Raw genomic sequence first — 13857 nt, 5'->3', positions numbered from 1 at the left:
CTGCACGTTTTTAATTGTAACAGTGGTATTGGACTTTAATGATCATCCTGTTTTCTAGTTTTCATTCAGCAATCTCTTTAAGGTTCTGTCCTGTTTTGTAGGTGTTGTAATCCCAGTTCATTGCTTCTTATTGTGGCACTGCTTTCTGTGTTGGACATCCTTACCTTTTGCTTTCAGCCCCACAGTGCTGGATACCAAGGCTGGCTCCACCTCTCCAATATCATAAGCTATGGTCATCCTTGTCAGTGGTCTTTTATGGACCTATGAACAAACTCCTCTGAAATATATGCCTAGGAGTGAAATTGTTAAAACCAAAGGGGATACACGAGGCCATCATATTCAACTTGTCCTGCACAGACGCATCCAGCCAGACAGCCAGTGGGGGCTGAAAAACAGACCCCTCCCTCTTGCCCATGTCATGCCCATGCTCTGCTGGAGGAAGACATGTCCTTTCCCTCCCACCAAAGTTTTGTTCCTTAGTCAAGCCGTGAACCTACGGGCTGTGATTATCCAGAGGGTATGCCCTTTTCAAATGCATACTGTGGTAGACAGTATTTTCCAAAGGCACAAAGGTGCCTAGTAGCCTGGCAGAAGCCCTGGGTACTTGACTTCACCAAGTACTGCTAGATGGCCCACCAGAACTGCTGCCCTATGCCACATTCCAGAGTGTCCCCTACTCCCATCCTTACCAGCATGCAGTGGTTTATTTATTTATAAATAGTCATATAGTGTTTACTAAGTGTCAGATACTATTCTCAGGGCCTTACAAATACTGATTCATCTAATTAGCCAGTTTCCTAATTTGTGTCAATATCATGGAATTCATGTCAGCACATTGTTTTAATTTGCATCTCTCTATGAGTGAAATTGAGCAGTTCTTCGTACTTTTATAAGTCACTTGGGGTCCCCTTCTGTGAATTGTCTATTTATAGCCTTTGCCTATTTTTCTATTGCTCTTTTTGATTTGCAAGAGGTCTTTGTAACATCTAGACATTAATCTACTTTCAAAGACTGGCCATGTTGCTTGTGATATCCTTTGTAGAAGAATAATCTTTAATTTTATAGCCCTTCATCCTCTTTATGCTTTTTAGTATAATTTAATAAATCCTTCTCAATTCCAAGGTTATAAATATATTCTCTATCACACTCTTCTATTAGCTTACTAATTTTACTTTTACATGTCTAGTTTAATCCATCTGGAGCCTTTCCCTTCTCCAGGGGATTTTCCCAATCCAGGGATCAAACCCAGGTCTCCTACATTGCAGGTGGATTCTTTACCAGCTGAGTCACAAGGAAAACCCAAGAATACTGGAGTGGGTAGCCTATCCCTTCTCCAGTGGACCTTCCCAACCCAGGGATCAAACCAGGGTCTTCTGCATTGCAGGTGAATTCTTTACCAGCTGAGCTATCAGGGAAGCCCAATTAGCTTAATAATTTTCCTTTTACACATTTAGTTATTTAATCCATCCCTATATGGTGTGAGATAAGGATCAGTTTTATTTTCCTCAATGGAATGAGTCCATTTTTCAACATCTTCCCCAAATATAGATGGGTCTGTTCTGAACTCTCTGGTTTATTCCTGTGTCGGCACCACAAGGTTTTATCACTATGATTTTGTAGCCAGTCATCATAGTTAAAGGACAGAACACGCCTCCCTGCTCTGTCAAAATTGCACTGGCTATTCATGAATCTTTATTGCCCCATATAAGTTTTCAGGATATTTTTCAAGTTCCTCATGACAAATGTCAATTGGAACTTCATTGAATTTATGAATTAATTTGAGGGAAATTAACTTTTGTACAATGATATCTCATTCATGAACAGAGACTGTGTATGTGGTGGACAAATAGAACAAAATGTGACTGAGCCACAGTGTGCAGGGAAATCGTGAAATAAGTGGCACATGAAGCTGGAGAAGCAGGTTGAACCAAACTTTAAACCAAGTTAAAAGAAATGAGGTGGAGATGGAGCAGGAAACTTGACTCAGCCTACTTTGTGTTTACAGAAAACTTGATTACAACACTGGGACCAGCTCATGGGACCAACATAATCCAGAGAAACTCCATAATAACATTGTTAAAGGTACACAGCCATAAAGAAAGATCTAGAGGGCCCTGGCCACCCATATCTTGTACTGGTGTCACTTGTAGAGAACTATGTGTCTTCCCACTGCCTGGGAATTGCCGATGGGACAGTTTCACAAGCAGATGACCTGCCAAGGTTGCAGCAGTTCAGTGCAGAAAACACTTTTGTTTAAGCAGCTACTACAGAACAACAGCTCCCAAGGCTGGCCATAGGAGCCACAGCAGCGAGTAAGACAGTCAATGCCCTTTGGCTTTGGGGGAAAGAATGAAAAATCTACAATTAATTCTAACATGATGTGATGGTGTCATTTACAACAGACTCTGTCAACAGCAAGCACTATGAGTGCTCAGGAATCTAGACACTGATACCTGAGAGCATTATTTATCATGTGGAGACAGACAGAACACAGACACTCGGAACCACTGGAGGTGGAAGGAACATGACATCTTTAATTAAAGAGAGGCAGGAGGACATCAAAAAGGATAGATGAGTGAATGAGAGGATGGGTGGCTTGACAATTTATGCTGATGAAAAAAAAAATGCTTTGTGTCCCAATTTTCCAGGTTACAGTCAAAGACTACTCACTCACTACCAGGCTCCCCTTTGTTGCTGTAATTAAAAAGAGCGCTAGGTGGCATCCTACTACCAAAAGTCCTCACCTTCTAGAGCCTTTGGGAGAAACTCTCTCCAGACTGGGTCAGCGCCTAATTTAGACAAGAGTGCTTCTGTTAATCTCAGTTCTCAATACACCCACTTAATTTGTTTACTGAGCACCTACTATATCCCTTCGCACCATGGAGACCATGAAGGGATCAAGTCTCCACTCCCTAAAGGAGCAGAAGGGGAAGTAAAACATGCAGTGACCCCTCCTCCACACACAAAAATCAGTCCAAGACACGATGCAGTAAGCACTGAAATGAGGCTGTCAGAACAGAACATCCTGTGTAATCTGGTCCCGTCAGCCATCTGCTGCCTTCTCCCACCACTCACTTCTTGCTGCAATAGCTTCTTTTGATTCCTTGGATATGTCATGTTCTTCCCTGCTACCAATCTGGAATAATCGACCTTCCCTCTTCAACCTGGCTGACTCCCACCCATCCTTCCTTCAGATCTAACTTAGAGGACATTCCTGACCCACTCCCAACACCACACTACGTTTTCAAGTACCCCTTTTTCTGCTTCTTGGACCATCCCGTAATGGTAATTAACTATGGATTCATGGAAATAGTTGTTTCATATCTGTCCTTGCTGAACCCAAGTTCATGTCCCTAATGCACAGTGAGGCCAAACAAACTGAAATATCAGAATCTCCTTATTTAATGGGCAGACCACGCTCAGAAAGCCGGAACTCCCTGATGATCTGGGGGGCAGGGGCAGGCTACAAAGTGTGTGACTTTTTTCTGATTGGTTGGTGATGAGGTAACAAAGGTAGTGTTCCAGGAATCTCAATTATCAACCTTCAGGTTCCAACCAGTCTGGGTTCCTCCTGTTTGTGTTTAGACAGAAGTTACCATCCCCTACCTGGGTGGATACCCTAGTTCCACCCAGAGATCAGATACATTATTAACTATACCATTTGAGGAGGAACTAGAACCCTGCTTTATGGCTATGATATTGTTTCTCTTTTGTTTCTGAATTCCCTCCACTCCCCAATTGGTAACTGTTTGAATCTGCCCTTTAGTACTCAGGGAAGGTCTAGGAGTCTGAAGCCTTTTTCCTACATTTAAGAAAGCAGAGAGAGGCTTTTGTATCCAGTAGGGTCCTGCTGTTTCATCTTTTCTACCAGGCTGTCAAACAACAAGAGAACAAGTATCACTTTCTTTCTTGTTCAGCCTGCCTCTATTGGTGTTATGGGCTAAACTGGATCTCCCTAAAATTCATATGTTGAATCCCTAACCCCCAGTACCTCGGAATGTGACTGTATTTGAGAAATATGGTCTTCGAAGAGGTGAATAAGTTTAAAATGAGGCCATTAGGGTGGGCCCGAATGGCCAAATCTGACTCCTGTTCTTATAAGAAAAGGAAATCTGGGCACACAAAGAGACACACAGATGAAAGATACAGCAACAAAGCGACCATCTGTAAGCCAAGTGGAGAGGTCATAGGAGAAACCAAACCCTCAGACACCTTGATCTGGGATGTCCACCCTCTAGAACTGTGAGCAAATGTCTATTGTTTAAGCCACCCAGTCTGTGGTTCTTTATGGCAGCCCCAGTAAACTAATACAAACGGCCATCACGCCTCTCAGTACGTAACTATTAAGTGAACAACTATTGAATGAGTTCTGAAATAAGGAAGACCTGTGAAGGATGGATGGTATTAGTAAGGAAAGTTACATGGTAGACATGGTTCTTAAACTTGACTGTAAGTGATACATGGAGACATGGAAAAGAGAAAGAAGCCCAAGTGTGGAAAATAGCACAGGGCAGATTCCAAGGTAAAAATGCAAAAATCCCGCTCCAGGAAGGGTGGGGTCCATATCAGGGACTCGTGGACATCAATGTTGATATGAGGGTCTGGGTGAATGTGGAGCCTTTGGAAGACTAGCAGAAACATATCTATAAACTCAAGGACCAGGGACAGCAAAGGATGCACCCATTTGCTCTGCTAAATAATTTAAATGTATGATCATGATCTGTAATACATATGCAAGCCCCTTGTTTAAACCTGGATATCGTTGTTGTTGAGTCACTCAGCTGTGTCCAACTCTTTGTGACCCCAAGGACTGCAGCCCTCCAGGATCTTCTGTCCTCCGACGTTTCCTGGAGTTTGCTCAAATTCATGTGCACTGAGTTGGTGATACTATCTAACCATCTCATCCTCTGCCGCCCCCTTCTCCTTTTGCCTTCAGTCTTTCCCAGCATCAGGGTCTTTTCCAGTGAGTCAGCTCTTCTCATCAAGTGGTCAAAGTATTGAAGCTTTAGCTTCAGCATCAGACCTTCCAATGTATATTCAGGGTTCATTTCCTTTAGGATTGACAGGTTTGATCTCCTTACAGCCCAAGGGATTCTCAAGAGTCTTCTCTAGCACTACAATTTGAAAGCATCAATTCTTTGGCACTCAGCCTTCTTTATGGTCCAACTCTCACATCTGTACATGACTACTGGAAACCATAGCTTTGAAACCTGGATTTAGCACCTCTTGTTTAGCTTCCTTAGGACTTGCTGTGTGCTGTGACTCAGTAATAAAAATAGCATTTTCTGTACATAGTGCTCACCTCTTCAACAGCATTCCATGAGGCCATGAAGTGAAACTCCAGAAAAGCAGAAAGAAACATAGATATGCGCCTCCACATGGAAATTCCAGCCTGCAATACAAAATGACTGTGTCCTAAAAGAAACCTAATCCTCCAGTGGATCAGAGGGCTCCTAGAAGCAATTTGGGGGGAGTCTGTGGGGCCTAGAATTCCCAGCCAGAAATATGTTCCTCCCACCTCCCTGCTCCACCTCTGGCCATAGCTGAAAGGGTCAGGAGTGGAGACTTAACCTACGTGACCCATTATCTTTCCTGGGAATTTATAATTAGTACCAAAAGTTGCAAGTCACTCATTGTGGAATCTGGAACTGAGTATGTACCACCCAAAAGAGGCAGAGAAAGGCAGGCTGCAGACAGGGAAGAATAAATGAACAAGAAGGGGATGCCGCAGGCTCAAGAAAGGAAGGAAGAATTGGGGGAGGGGCTCCCTTGGTTGTTGATGCCTTTTCAGATGCTGGGTGCAGTCCCTGAGGGGGCCCAGCACACCTGCTGTCTTGGTTTCTGCCAGATATTTTGCATCCTCCTAACAAATTCATCTTATTTGTTTGAGCAGCAAGTTTCCACTATTTATCTCCCCACCCCAACCTCACCAAAAGAAAAAGACAAAATAGGACCAACACAGGTCCTATTTGCACAGGCATTGTGATGTCGCTGGATTTAATGTCCATGAAATCTAAACACTGCATTTGGGGCCGAAAACAACATGGAAAAAAACTGCTCCAGTCATCAGAGCTAACACTTTTCCTCTAGGCTTTTGGGAAGATTAACAGCCCACGTGTTACAGAAAATTGTTATCATTTATCAGATGACCCCATGCTCACCTTAAATGACAAAACAGAGTCCCAGCTGGCTAGTACTCTCCGAAACTGTTTGGGCCATATTTTATTCCTTTAATCTGCTTCTTTTCCACACTGCTGCAGACCTAACTTAACAGAACATTTGCTGAGCATTTGACATCGATTCCCAAAGGGTCTTCATACAAATGCGTCTCTTGATACCCTAGGAGGCAGCAAAGCTCAGGCAGATTTATTAGGAAGATTGAAAGGTCGGGTACAAGGTGGAAGCAGTGGGTAATCTCCACTGCCTGGGATCATTTTTACAAGGAGACTGAGTCACAACCCAGTCATCTTAACTGCCCCTCTCCCACTGGGTCAAATTCCTTCTGGATGTGACTGGATAGGTAAGCTAGCTCACTCAGGGGGTGGTTCTTCGCCAAGAGGCCAGGCCAAGGTTGCAGTTTGATGTCCTACCTAAAACTAGTGAAGATTTACACAGACCAACCAGCTAACCTAACCGACTTGCTGAAAAAAACTGAATCGATCCACATAACCTGTTTCCACTACAAATAAACAAATACACTAAATGAATGAAGAAGTAAATAAGAATTCTGAATAAACAGAATTTTTAAAATCACCTTAAGAGAGAGAACTGTAAGCAAAAAAAAAAAAGAAAATCAAGGCACAAATCCCTTTGATGATGGGCCAGTGCTCTTGTTTTCTACTACCCCCTGAAAACATCATATTTTCAAATACTTCTAGTCTTTACATATGCTGGTACCTTGTCTAAAATATCCTATGTCTCCCTTGTACAGTGAGTTTTTTCAAGAGTCAACTCTGTGCCACCTCCCCTTGTTTGGCACACCTTCTCTGTATTACTAGAAAATCTGAGCATCCCTTAATCAATGCACTGTATTGTAATCATGTGTTTATATCTATGTCTGGAAAGGCCAGTCTTTTCTTTAATACATCTATGGTGCTGACCTATAAGAGACATTCAAAACAGAAAGTTTGTTAAAGGAAGGAAAAATGGAAAGAAGGAAGGAAGGGAGAGAGGGAGAGAGGAAGGAAGAAAGGAAAAATAGAATCAGCTTATGCACTCAGGCACACAGCAATCACTCTTGCGAGTGATTAGTAACTAGCTAAAACCTACTGGAACATAAACATTTAAGATTCTAAGGTAATTAAAATCATCTCCAAGTATACACTAGGCCCTCAAATAGAAATATTAAGTATCTCATTTCTCTTCCCATCTCTGATGCAAATGTCAAAGAACCAAGGCTTTTCTTTTTAACCTCAGGGTTCAATGCACAGTAGGCACTCAACAAAGTTACCATTTGCTTCTCTTAGCAGTGAAGATAAGCATCTGTAAAGTGAAACTCTTTGCTATCTTAAAGGAATAAATTCTTTCTACTCTGTAGATAGGTTGCTTTATTTCCAATATCTGCTGCCAAATCTACCTAACGAAAAGTGCCTGCTGAGCATCTGCTGTGAGCAGGTGTTCTCTGAGGCAGTGCAAGGGAGGCAAAAAACCTCCACTGCTACCTCCAATGCTACCAAAGGAACTTGAAACACAGCATAAGCTAAATAGGACAATGCAAACAACCAGGATGGTAGAGACCAGCCTAGAATACCATTGTGTTCTAGATTATAGCACCATAATCTGCAAACTAGGTCTATAAAGAAACAGATTAAGAAATATGTTGGCCTTCACCAGGCCACACATTTTCTGTAGTAGCTATTTTCACTCTGCCATAAGCACAGAAGCAGCCACAGAAGAAACATAAATGAATGGGCTTGGTTGTGATCCAAGAAAACCTTATTTACAGAAACAGGTGGCACTCTGGAGTTGGCCTGCCAGCCAGAGTTTGCCAACTCCTGATTCAGCACAATGCCTGGCATATAGTAGGTGCCCACATATTGAATGAACGAATGAATGAGGGAGTGAAGATTTTTCTAAGGTAACGGCACGGTGATTTGTCTTAAAGCGTTCATGTACCATCATTAGACATTAACTACAAGGAGAGTAATGAATACCTCCTGACCAGAAATACACTTGATAGAAATTGTCTAACAGTCTTTCCCACTCCAAGTGGTGTCTGTGGATGGAAACTTAACAAGTAAAACCACTAACAGCTTTCATAACAGAGATGTGAACCAGAAGATCAGTTTAAAGAGGTATTTTTTCCAAACCACAGATGATGACTCTTGAGTAAGTTGTAGCCTGAGTTTTTTGTTTTTTTTTTCAAAAAAGGATAAGAGATGCAAGGAGAAAAACAAGAGGGAATACACCATTACATTAGTACTACATTACATGTAGTAAGCATAAGGATTGTGTCTAAGGTAACTGTCTTTCACTTGTAAAGTACTTGTATGTGAGAGTATTCACATTCTGGGGTAGAACGTATTTCCAAAAAAGGTTGGGAAAATGTTCTATTATAATCTCATTCTATTATAATCCCTTTCTTGGGGAAATTCAGTGTATTTGTACATTTGAAGGGGATTTACTTCTTCATAGCAAAGTAGTTGAAGGCAAGATTCTGGAGCAAATTTCCTGGTTCAAATCCTGACTCTCACTTGTTAGCTGTGTGATCTTGGATAAGTTAATTAGCTTCTCTGGGCCTCAGTTTCTTTACCTGTGAAATGGGAATGCAAATGATACCTATTATTGTTGTTTAGTTGCTAAGTCATATTCGACTCTTTTGTGACACCATGGACTATAGCCCACCAGGCTTCTCTGTCCTTGCGATTTCCCAGGCAAGGATACTGGAGTGGGTTGCCATTTCCTTCTCCACCGGATCTTCTCAAACCAAGGATCAAACCTGAGTCTCCTATCTTGCAGGTGGATTCTTGATTGCTGAACCACCAAGGCTTTCCAACAATACCTATTACGGTTATTATGAGAATTAAACAAGTTATCATATGTGAAGTATTTAGAGCAACATCTAACACGGAGTATAAATTTTAGCTATTATTATGTGGCCTTCCCAGGTGGCCCTAGTGATAAAGAACATGCCTGCCAATGCAGGAGACATAAGAGACGCGGGTTCGATCCCTGGGTTGGGAAGATCCCCTGGAGGAGGAAAATGGCAACCTGCTCCAGTATTCTTGCCTGGAGAATCCCGTGGACTGAAGAGCCCGGAAGGCTACAGTGCACAGCGTCGCAAAGAGTCGGACACAACTGAGGCAACTTAACACGTACACATGTATGCTGTCACTAACCAATAATGTGACCTTGAGTACATGACCTAAATTCTCTTGGTTTCATTTTTGTTGGTAAAAAGATCTCCAAAGGCCTTGCTGGCAGCAACATTCCAAGAAGGGATAGGAAGTGTTTTCCCAACACAAACCTTGAGGAAAGCAAATGCAAATCATCTGTCCTGTACAGCGACACCTTGGAGGTCTCAGCAAAGCAGCCTGTTTTAGAGAAAAAACCCTATAAGCCAATTTGTTGTTCTCTCTCAAAACTGCATGCACAGGTGAATTCAGGATGGTGAGAGATATACCAAATCAAGGGAAAGTCTCTTCTTTCCATCCATCAGACCCTGCATGACTAGCATTGGCTTCCTGTCGCTTCCACTGTCATGTATTTTATTCCATACACTGTGATAACCACAGCTGGGGGTGAACAGGACATCTGTCCCCACGTTTGTTTGGCTTTTTTGTTTCCAACATTCCTGGTTGTGAAGTATAGTGTGAGGCTGCCCTGCAATTGTTCTGGGGTTGATCACAAGTCACCTTTCACTGTGGAATTTGAAGCCCTGTTTAGCACCAAAGATCATTAAAAAAAAAAAAAAAAAAAAAATTCCATTTACTTTCACACACACAAAAGAAGTCAACAGAAAAACAGGTGAAGTTATTACTGATTACTCACAAACAAAATGGTCAGTAATAACGTTCTGTTTAGACCCATTTGTAATTAAAGAAATGCACAGCAAGACATTGAGATATTTTTTACCTATAAAAGAGGCAAACTAAAGTAAAAAAATAGACAATGCAGAAAAAGATGCAGGGATAGAAACATTCTCACGCTTTCATGAAAGTCTAAATTGGTGAAACTTCTTTGCAGGACAATTTTGCAATAAATAGCAAAACAGTAAATATGCATAACCTTTGACCAGCCCCGAAACTAGGAAGGTATTGAACAAAAGCAACCTATATACAGACTTCTCCTTTGAGAATAATAAAGCCCTATTTAATTTCTTATCTTAGACACACATAAAATTATAGTCAGGTAATCTATTCCTTGTAACCTAACACATTCCTAATTGATAAATCTAAAAAAGAGGAGGGGGGTGGTAAGAGGACTTTCTCATCTTGCACTAATTTTAACATTTCCCAATAAGCATAATATTGGCTTTGGAGAAGAATTTCACTCTCTACTTTTATCATACTACAGAAATGTTTATCTGTATTTTGATGATGAATTTTTTCTAATGACTTTTCAGATCTTAGTGATGGTCTTTCAGTTTTTCGTTTTTGATCTATTTGTGATGTAACATTCTTTTGATGTGCTATGGAATTCTGTGTTAATATTTTATTTAGAATTTATAAAACAGTATTCACAAGTGAAATTAGTATGTTACTTTTCTTTATTTCCCCCTTTTTAATGAGTTATTTTCATTGGATTTTTGCTGGATATATTACCACTGACTTAAGGAAAAAAAGAATTCTGCCCATAGAGGGTTTTTAAAATGTAAATGACTAAAATTTTATTTCTAAATATTATATTTGTACTTTTCCAAATCTGCCCTATTTTTTCATAGTGATATGTTCTATACTTCCGTCTCTGTAATTATGTTGAACATAACTATTTTAGTCTTTTTCAAGTTGTTCTACTGCCTCAAGTTCTTAAGGAGCTAATTCTTCTGATTATCACCAATCCAGTCCCTCATGTGGTTCATTTCCTAGTTGGGTTTATAATTTCTTATTATAAACTCTATCTCCAATGGGAATTTTTTAATCTGTCAGAGATCAGAAAAAAAAAATTGTGTTTTGCATTTGCTTCTGACAGGACTGGGGGATTCATCACTTTGGAATCAGCTTCTATATTCTTTCCGGACTCTAGGGTTCTCTCAACACATGGGTAATATTGGGACCTCACAACTAATCATGGCAAAGGCAGGCTAGTGGTTTCAGTCTCTATAGCACATATTTTAAAATTCATCCAGAGGCCCCAAACAAACCACAAACTTCTTTGGTGTGGCCCTGGATGAGTGGGAGACTTTTTTCTCCTAAGATCCTTCCCAGGGTGTCAGCTTTAGGCAGGAGTCTCAAGTCCAGATCTCTGCTTTTCTAGAACCCAAGGTTTGTTTGGATACCAACCCCAGTCCTTAGCCATTTGTGCTTATATTCCTGTCAAATAACACTATTTGCCTTTGGGTTCCTTCTTCCTGTCTCACACCTAGTGATCCCCCTTTCTTTCTTTCAATTGTTGATTTTTGACCCAGCATTTCTGTATTCAGCAGAGGTTCCCTGAATTCTTGGCCCCTCACATTCCCAGAAGTTGAATCTTTGTCCATTCCTGTCTTTTTAAAATATTTATTTTTAAAACTTTACTTACGTGGCTGTGCCAGGGCTTAGTTGCAGCATGCAGGAATCTTCATTGTGACAAGCAGGATCTTTTTTTTTTTTTTTTTAACCTGTAGGATCTTTTTTTTTAACTTGGGCTTTCCTGGTGGCTCAGTGGTAAAAAATCTGCCAGCCAATGCAGGAGACATGGGTTTGACTCCTGGGTTGGGAAGATCCCCTGGAAAAGGAAATGGCAACCCGCCCCATTCTTGCCTGGGAAATCCCACAGACTGAGGAGCCTGGCAGCAGTCCATGGGGGTAGCAAAAGAGTTGGACCAATTTAGCAACTAAACAACAACTTGGGATCTTTAGTTGTGGCATGCAAACTATTAGTTGTGGCAAGTGGGATCTAGTTCCCCGAGAAGGCATCCAACCAGGGCCCCCTGCACCGGGAGCTTGCAGTCTTAGCTACTGGACCACCAGGGAAGTCCCTGCATTTTCCCGTCTTTTAAAAACCTTTTCTAGAACAAGCACAAGGTGTTATGGAAACTACATGGGGGAGGGGAGTGTCTAACCCAGGCGTGGGGTTCAAGGAAGACTTCCTAGAGAAGATATCACCTATTTGGAGACCTTAAGACATTAGTGATGCAAAAAAAAAAAAAAATGTGTGTGAACATCGGGGATGACAGGTTGGAGGAAGAGGTGGCGTAAAGGTTGCAGACAGAAGATAGAGCCCATGTGAACATCCAAGGGGGAAAAACAAACCTCATATCACATTCGGAGAAGCACAAGTTCCAAGAACTACAAGAAGTTTGGTGTGGAAAATGGAATGAGATATGTGTTTGCTAAGATAAGTATTAAGAGAGGCCAGTTGAAGAACGACTCATGTGCCTAGATAGGAAAGTGGACTTAATGTGAGAACAGAGTGGTGCTGAAGGTGGTCACGAGGTCGCGGAGAGTGAAATCAACAGGTCTGAAAGAAAAACAAATGTAATAGATTTGTTGCTCCATCAGTAAATATAAACCACCCTTAGAAAACGCTGAAACAACTTCGCTTATAGGACAATCCCAGAGGGCATTCAAGCACTATTCTTGGCATTCTACCCTACATAATATAACCCTGATTTCTACTCCAAGGATTACAAGGCAGGGTAGTGGTGCTCAGTCCAGGGTCCCCGCCTCCCAGGAGTTTCCCCCCCTACTTGGGGGATGGGTGCCTGAACACCTCACCCATCCAACTGGCAGACATTTTCAAAATCACCACCCTTTCAGGAAGGTTTCCACAGATCACCCCATTCCTCACCTCTCCCCAGCAGCCCCCCAAAACTCTACCATAACTGTCTCTGATGTAAGGAAAGAACTGTGAGCAGTAGCAGCAGCTTGAAAACAAGAGTAACCTGGGCCAAGGGCCAGGGGGTCTATTTTTAGAACTTGTTCTCATTGCCTGTTTATCTTTCAGACTCAGCCTAATGTCTTCCAGGCGACTGTGAAAGCTATTTGGCTGGCTTGCCGAGGAAAGGAAGAAGGTGATCTAAAACCAAACAGCAGTGGCAATGGTGATAATCATTCAGACAGTGTGTTCTCATAATTTCTCCCAATGTACCCTCAGTGGCGTTTAATTCCTGCAAAGTCACTTACCTAGGATTTATTCAAGCCCTTCCCAGCCACTTCTAATGGCTGTGGATTTTGGGCAAGTCACAAAGAGAAGACAATAGGTTATGGGTTTCATAACCCATCAAGTCTGACCAGGGTACTTACAGTCCGTCCTGGCCTCAGTTCCTTCTTCTAAAATAGTGACCTAACATGCCAACTGTAAACACGCTTTGGACACTTAAAGCGCCCTCTACAGATGAAAGTATTTAGTAACGATGCTCCTTTGTGCTACTCACTCAGGAAAAGGCAAAGATGCACTCAATTATCATAGAATTTGGTGAGTTATTTTAATCCACTTAGAAGTCGAAAGGAAGGACCGGCGTTGAGTCTCAACTTACATTTCCCTACAAAGGACAAAATAAGTGGCCCCTGGAATTCCACCGCTTGTAAAACGCGCCGCGGAAAACCCAGTGTCTGCGTGCAGTGACTTAACTCCTACCTTTCCGCCCGCCCAGACAGACTTTTAAGGGCGTCCTCTCCCGACTCCCTGTCCATTCGCTCCAGTTTAAATCCAGCAGCCAGATTCCGTCTTACCCGATCACCCTCCAGTTCTGCTGACCCCTCTGGAGTTTCTGGG

The 13857-nt window shown here is 41.9% G+C and overlaps 1 protein-coding gene across 8 annotated transcripts in view; it reads right to left on the bottom strand.

Annotated features, from left to right (window-relative positions):
* The window catches only part of CFAP58 (cilia and flagella associated protein 58), a 171101-nt gene that overhangs the window by 104425 nt on the left and 52819 nt on the right, over positions 1-13857 (bottom strand). Inside the window, exons 1-4 of one of the 8 annotated variants that reach the window (XM_065923277.1) lie at positions 12203-12286; positions 11680-11813; positions 9467-9533; positions 6162-6339 (exon numbers count right to left, since the gene is read on the bottom strand). The exons of 1 other annotated variant lie outside the window; for it this stretch is intronic. The gene's annotated coding sequence lies outside the window, so the exon portion shown is untranslated. Of the gene's footprint in view, positions 1-6161; positions 6340-9466; positions 9534-11679; positions 11814-12202; positions 12287-13385; positions 13406-13618; positions 13688-13857 lie in introns of those variants that run through there. 6 more of the 8 variants (XM_065923278.1, XM_065923279.1, XM_065923281.1 and 3 more) reach the window with 6 other exon arrangements.

This window comes from Muntiacus reevesi, chromosome 2 (assembly GCF_963930625.1).
Source record: "Muntiacus reevesi chromosome 2, mMunRee1.1, whole genome shotgun sequence".
NCBI classification, from domain to species: Eukaryota; Metazoa; Chordata; class Mammalia; order Artiodactyla; family Cervidae; genus Muntiacus; species Muntiacus reevesi.
Note: the sequence above shows the minus strand (reverse complement) of the source record. Positions and strands in the feature narration are given on the sequence as shown.